We start from the raw sequence: 6926 nt of genomic DNA, 5'->3' as shown, positions 1-6926 counted from the left end.
TAATGAATTTGGCATTAAGTGCTCTGAATATTTCAAAGATTGTAATGGTGGTTACTCTTGGTGTCCACCCTATTTTAGAGTAACCCCAATGGTAAATTAAGACCAAAGAATTTCCTAAGAAGCCTGAAAATGTTCTAGTTTGAAGAACTTAATAGATAATGAAATTATGAGAAGAAAGTAACCTTATAGTGTTCGGCACGGATAAGTGTTCGGCACGGACTTGAAGAGCTGAGATGGGGAGCCTGTTTTCCATGCTGAAATTGTTATATGGTTAATATCTAGATTTTGTAAAAGCTGCTGCATGCCAAAATTTGTGAATATGTTTGGTGTCCACCATCACACGCGTGACACCATCATTTTGCAATAGCTATATTTCCATCAAATTATGTACCTGCAGTCTCTTATTATGGACAATTACTTCCATAAAGTTTATTCAAAACACGAGAAAGAAATTTCACAAAAAGTACTTGAAGAAACAGGAGCTACTTTCATTTTGGTGACCACCCTTGGACACTATATAACACGCTTAACACACGTTTCACTAGATAACAGGAATATTGCTCATTTGGTCACATACTCCATGTTTATAGCAAGAAGGTACAATTGTGTGTTGAAACACAGCAAAAGTGAAGAAATCAGCTATCATGCTTTAGAAAAACAACTTTCTAAATTTCATGTAACGGTTGGTTGGAGAGGAGCTACAGCTTGGGGCGGGGCTGGGCTACTTTGAGTCCCTCCGAAGGTCCAGGTGGAAACCTCCACCGGCTTTCCTCAGCTCCAATAAAGACGCGATGGCACAGGAAAGGGCAGACCGTCCCAGGGAATGACGGGGAAGAGACTAATCCGTGCAGCGCTGACAGGCAGGAGAAGAGATCGATCTGTGCATGCGCGGCTTTTAAGATTTTTAAACCTCTCTAACTTTTACGACATTCAATCGGAACGAAACTTGGTGGACTCGCTGCACAGGAAAACGGTGAGTGAACTGCTGAAACGTCGTAGCGTTATCGCGAGCCGTATTGCGCAAATAAAAAGGCCGCCAAAGTGGAAGATAACAAGATCAGAGGTTTAGTATAGTATAGATGTCACACTTTTTGTACCCAGTATTGTAAAAACACATATTCAACCAACTGAGTAAAAAAGCTTCCCCTACATTCACCATTCCTTTGGTACACAAAAATGCTGGAGAAACTCAGCGGGTGCAGCAGCATCTATGGAGCGAAGGAGATAGGCAACGTTTCGGGCCAAAACCCTTCTTAAGATTGATATGGGGTGGGGGGAAGCTGGGAGAAGAAACGAAAAAGGAGGAGGAGGAGCCAGTGGGCCAAGGTAGGAAGGGGAGGAGACAGCAAGGGTTAACCGAATTGTGAGAAATCAATGTTCATGCCACCAGGATGCAGACTCCCCAAGCGGAATATGAGGTGCTGTTCGTCAATAACTCTGGCCGTGGAGGAGGCGCAGGACAGTGAGATCGGATACGGAATGGTAGGGGGAGTTGAAGTGCTGAGCCACCGGGAGGTCAGGTTGGTTAGTGCAGACCGAGCGGAGGTGTTCACCCAGACTCGACTTCACCATTCCTTTGCCCACTTAACTGCTGATCAAGATCCCACTGCAATTTTTGATTTTATTCTTCACTGTCTACAATAACTCCTATTTTAGCGCCATCTGCAAATGTATGAACCGTGCCTTGCACATTGTACATCAATGATCTGGATGAAGGTGTGGTAAATTGGATTAGTAAGTATGCAGATGATACCAAGATAGGGGGTGTTGTGGATAATGAAGAGGATTTCCAAAGTCTACAGAGTGATTTAGGCCATTTGGAAAAATGGGCTGAAAGATGGCAGATGGAGTTTAATGCTGATAAATGTGAGGTGCTACACCTTGGCAGGACAAATCAAAATAGGACGTACATGGTAAATGGTAGGGAATTGAAGAATACAGTTGAACAGAGGGATCTGGGTATAACCGTGCATAGTTCCTTGAAGGTGGAATCTCATATAGATAGGGTGGTAAAGAAAGCTTTTGGTATGCTAGCCTTTATAAATCAGAGCATTGAGTATAGAAGCTGGGATGTAATGTTAAAATTGTACAAGGCATTGGTGAGACCAAATCTGGAGTATGGTGTACAATTTTGGTCGCCCAATTATAGGAAGGATGTCAACAAAATAGAGAGAGTACAGAGGAGATTTACTAGAATGTTGCCTGGGTTTCAACAACTAAGTTACAGAGATAGGTTGAATAAGTTAGGTCTTTATTCTCTGGAGCACAGAAGGTTAAGGGGGGACCTGATAGAGGTCTTTAAAATGATGAGAGGGATAGACAGAGTTGATGTGGACAAGCTTTTCCCTTTGAGAATAGGGAAGATTCAAACAAGAGGACATGACTTCAGAATTAAGGGACAGAAGTTTAGGGGTAATATGAGGGGGAACTTCTTTACGCAGAGAGTGGTAGCGATGTGGACTGAGCTCCCAGTGGAAGTAGTGGAGGCAGGTTCATTGGTATCATTTAAAAATAAATTGGATAGGCATATGGATGAGAAGGGAATGGAGGGTTATGGTATGAGTGCAGGCAGGTGGGACTAAGGGGAAAAAAAAATTTGTTTGGCATGGACTTGTAGGGCCGAGATGGCCTGTTTCCGTGCTGTAATTGTTATATGGTTATATGGTTATTCTAATCTAAACCATAAAATCATAGTCACGGAATTACACGGCATAAAACCGGCTCTTTGGTCCAACTTGGCATGATGCTCTTTTGGACTGGAGAATTATGATTAGTGGTGTGCCTTAAGGATCAGTACCTATCCATTATTGTTTTGTCAGCTATGATTTGCAAAGTCAGTGTGAGCAAGTTGGGCCAAGTTGTCTTGCCAGGGGTATCAGTCCATGACAATAATCATAATCATACTTTATTAGCGAAGTATGTTTCGCAACATACGAGGAATTTAATTTGCCAGTCATACCAATAAAAAGCAACAAGACACACAAAATACAATTTAACATAAACATCCACCAGTGACTCCTCCACATTCCTCAGTGATGGAGCGCGAAAAAAAAGTTTCAATCTCTTCCCTTATTTGTTACAACTTTTCATATAACAAATAAAGATAAAACGTCAATAATGCCTTACTTTTGATGAAATGCAGCGAGCAAACACGATAATTCCCGATATTTTCGATCTTTATATCTCCACGGTGAATGTCCGCTAACCACTTCCGCTGTTGTTGCCCCTTCAGCTCCCTCTTGTATTTACCTTTGTTTTTATCTATCTTCTGGACTGTAAAGTAAGATAACTGTGGCTCACGGTCACCCCGACTGGCAGTTATTTACAGCTCAAAAACGGGCCGTTTTTGCGGTTTTTAACGGGTGTGAAAGTGCGCGTATTCAGCATCAATAACATGTACCAGAAGTGACACATGTACCCCAGTTGGATTTTACGGTCACGTGGGTGAGGGTCTATGATCCAGTGACCTTTTGTGAAATCACCCTATGAGCAAATTTTAATTATAAGCAGAAAGAATCAGGAAATTGTCTCCACTTGTTTTCATCTCTGCAAAACAATTAGATAGTTTCATTCAGGAGTTAACTTGGGCCAGGACCCTTCAGATTTTTTGTTGTAGCGACCAAGAAAGCTGGAAGAGAAATGGGGGTAAGACAAAGTCTGATAAGCGAGTCTTCTTGGTTTCTTGGTCGTCCAAAATATTCCAAATGGAATTTAAACGGGAGGTGGAGAAACAAAGTACTACAAACCAAAGATGAAAGAGCAAAGCAAATTCCACACAGGATTTGAGCCAAGGGTTGAAACCCGGGCGTAGAAACATAGAAAATAGGTGCAGAAGGCCATTCGGCCCTTCGATGGTGAGAGGCAGCAGCTCTACCAGCCGCCCATTTTCTTTTATTTGGCAGTGCCCATCCCGATATTTCTGTATTTAGGGCACTGAAAAAGCATTTGATAATAGGCAATAATATTGAAAAGTGCACCTTAATCAGGCCGGGCCAGGCAGCATCTGTGGAGGTGATGGATAGGCAACGTTTCGGGATCCTACCGGAGACTTGTAGTCCATCGCACTGAGCGAGCGCCAATGTAAACAAGCCCGCTGGTGGCGGTGGCGCGCCTCGTTAATGGCAGTTTTAAACAGCGCGCGCCTCGTTAACGGCAGTTTTAAACAGCGCGCGCCTCGTTAACGGCAGTTTTAAACAGCGCGCGCCTCGTTGATGGTCATTTTAAACAGCGCGCGCCTCGTTAACGGCAGTTTTAAACAGCGCGCGCCTTGTTAACGGCCGTTTTAAACAGTACGCGCCTCATTAACGGTCATTTTAAATTGCGCGCCTCGTTAACGGCCATTTTAAATTGCGCGCCTCGTTAACGACCGTTTTAAACAGTGCGCGCCTCGTTAACGGCCATTCAAAAACAGTGCGCGCCTCGTTAACGGCCGCTTTAAACAGTGCGCGCCTTGTCAACAGTCATGTGCAAAGATCAAGTCATGTGTACGAAAGGGACTATAGATGCTGCGCTGAATGGCCTGCTCCTCAACCCTATGTTTTTTCTATGAGCTGCAAAATGCAGAGGAGTTCCAGCAGGTCAAACAGGACATGTTGATCCACTCCCAGAAGAAACGAAAGGGGAAAGCAATGGAAGTAAAGACAACAAAGTGGATATTGACAGATTCTTGATTAGCAAGATTATGTTATTTTATAGATGCAGAGTGGAAACAGGCCCTTCGGCCCACCGAGTCAGCACCAACCAGCGATCCCCACATTAAAACCACCCTACACACATTTGGGACAATTTACACTTCTACCAAGCCAATTTACCTACAAATCTATACATCATTGGAGTGTGGGAGGATATCTAAGCTCTTGGAGAAAAGTCACGGAGAGAACATACAAACTTCGTTCAGACAGCACCCGTAGCAGGGATCAAACCCGGGTCTCCGACGCTTCAAGTGCTGTAAGGCAGCAACCCTACCACTGCGCCACCATACCATCCTATGTGGAGAAGACAGGAGAATGGGATTGAGTGGGAAAGATAGATCAACTATGATTAAATGGCGAAGTAGATATGATGGGCCGAATGGCCTAAGTCTGTTCCTATGACTTATGAACATAATATCACAGACATGGAAGATATCTCTCCAACTGCTCCCATTCACTCATTGGTCCGTTAACCTTGTTCACAGATTATCTCAAAAAGAGACCAAGTGTCGGAGTAACTCAACAGCATAGCACCAAACGTTGGACTAACTCAGTGGGTTAGACAGCCTCTCTGGAGAAAGGGAATAGGTGATTTTTCGGCTCAACCCGAAACAGCACCTATTCCCTTTCTTCAGAGATGCTGTTGGACCCGATGAGTTACTCCAGCTTTTGATGTCTATCTTCAGTTTAAATCAGCAGCTGCAGTTTCTTCCTACACAGGTCAGGCAGCATCCCTGGGAATTAGCGACATTTTGGATTAGGATCCTTCTTCAGACCGATTGGGGAAGGTGTGTGGTGGCATGGGAAATTAATTTGAAAGAGACGAGGGGGCAGAAGGTCTGAAAAAGGGTTCAACGCAAAACATCACCTATTCCTTTTCTTCATAGATGCTGCCTGATCCGCTGAGTTACTTCAGCATTTTGTGTCTATCTTCGGTGTAAGCCAGCAGTTGAAGTTCCTTCATTCACGCCTGGCAATTAACAGGTGCATACAGGTGAGATATTTATGTTGCTTTGGTTTGCATCGGTTGTATTGATTGTGTGATTATTGTATATATTGTTTTTTATATTGTTACTCTGTGAGCTTTGTGGCAACGTTCGCGCTTCGAGTTCATAAATGGAATGAGCTGCCAGAGGAATCTATAGAAGTGAATACAATTATGAAGAAACTATGGAAGTGAATACAGTTATGACTTGTAAAACACATTTGGACAGATTTATGGATAGGAAAAGTTTTTAGAAAGCGATAAACCAAATGCAGACAAATGGGACTGGATAAAAATGCCAATTTGGTCAATATGGACAATATCTCTGCAGATGTGACCTGTTGCTAAACCTTTCCTCCTTTCCTTCCCCCTTCCAGAGTACTATCGCTTCATCTCCTGTGCACTTCGTAGGAATATTTACTAATATACCCATTGGCTCAAAGCAATTGGCTTTTGAAGAAGACCAAGTCAGATTCATTGAAATCTTTTGGCAAATAAGGTAAAGGAGAATCCAAAGATACTTTACAAATACATTAAGAATAAATTAATAACTTGGGAGAGAATATGATACTTAAAGATCAAGGAGATGGTCTATGTGTGGTGACAAGAGATTGAGAAGCTTTTAAATGAATATTTCTCATCCATGTTTATCACGGAGAAAGACATGGATGCTAAGGAGCTCAGGGAAGTTAATAATTATGTCTTGAAATGAGTCCAGTTTACAAGTCTTAAGTCTGTGAGTTTTAAAATAGGAGAAGCTAAAGGAAGATCAATCCTCAGGACCTAATCATAAGGATCATTTCTATCAATACCATAATGGAAAGAATACTTAGAGATAATATATATAAGCATCTGGATAAACAGGGTCTGATTAGGAACAGTCAACATGGATTTGTGCCTGGAAGGTCTTGTTTAACTAATCTTCTTGAATTTTTTGAAGATGTTACACGGGAAATTGATGAGGGTAACGCAGTGGATGTTGTGTATATGGACTTCAGTAAGGCCTTTGACAAGGTTCCTCATGGAAGGTTGGTTAAGAAGGTTCAATGGTTGGGTATTAATGGTGGAGTAGCAAGATGGATTCAACAGTGGCTGAATGGGAGATGCCAGAGAGTAAGGGTGGATGGTTGTTTGTCAGGTTGGAGGCCAGTGACGAGTGGGGTGCCACAGGGATCTGTGTTGGGTCCACTGTTGTTTGTCATGTACATCAATGATCTGGATGATGGTGTGGTAAATTGGATTAGTAAGTA

At 42.7% G+C, this 6926-nt stretch overlaps 1 long non-coding RNA gene across 2 annotated transcripts in view; it reads right to left on the bottom strand.

The window, feature by feature from the left end:
- The window catches only part of LOC129715179 (uncharacterized), a 28463-nt gene extending 24366 nt beyond the window's left edge, over window positions 1-4097 (bottom strand). The window contains exon 1 of one of the 2 annotated variants that reach the window (XR_008726450.1): window positions 3127-4097. This is a non-coding gene — a long non-coding RNA (uncharacterized LOC129715179). The remainder of the gene's footprint in view (window positions 1-3126) is intronic. The other variant, XR_008726451.1, reaches the window with a different exon arrangement.
- Window positions 4098-6926: the final 2829 nt, after the last annotated feature.

Source organism: Leucoraja erinacea, unplaced genomic scaffold (genome assembly GCF_028641065.1).
Source record: "Leucoraja erinacea ecotype New England unplaced genomic scaffold, Leri_hhj_1 Leri_104S, whole genome shotgun sequence".
Taxonomy (NCBI): domain Eukaryota; kingdom Metazoa; phylum Chordata; class Chondrichthyes; order Rajiformes; family Rajidae; genus Leucoraja; species Leucoraja erinaceus.
Note: the sequence above shows the minus strand (reverse complement) of the source record. Positions and strands in the feature narration are given on the sequence as shown.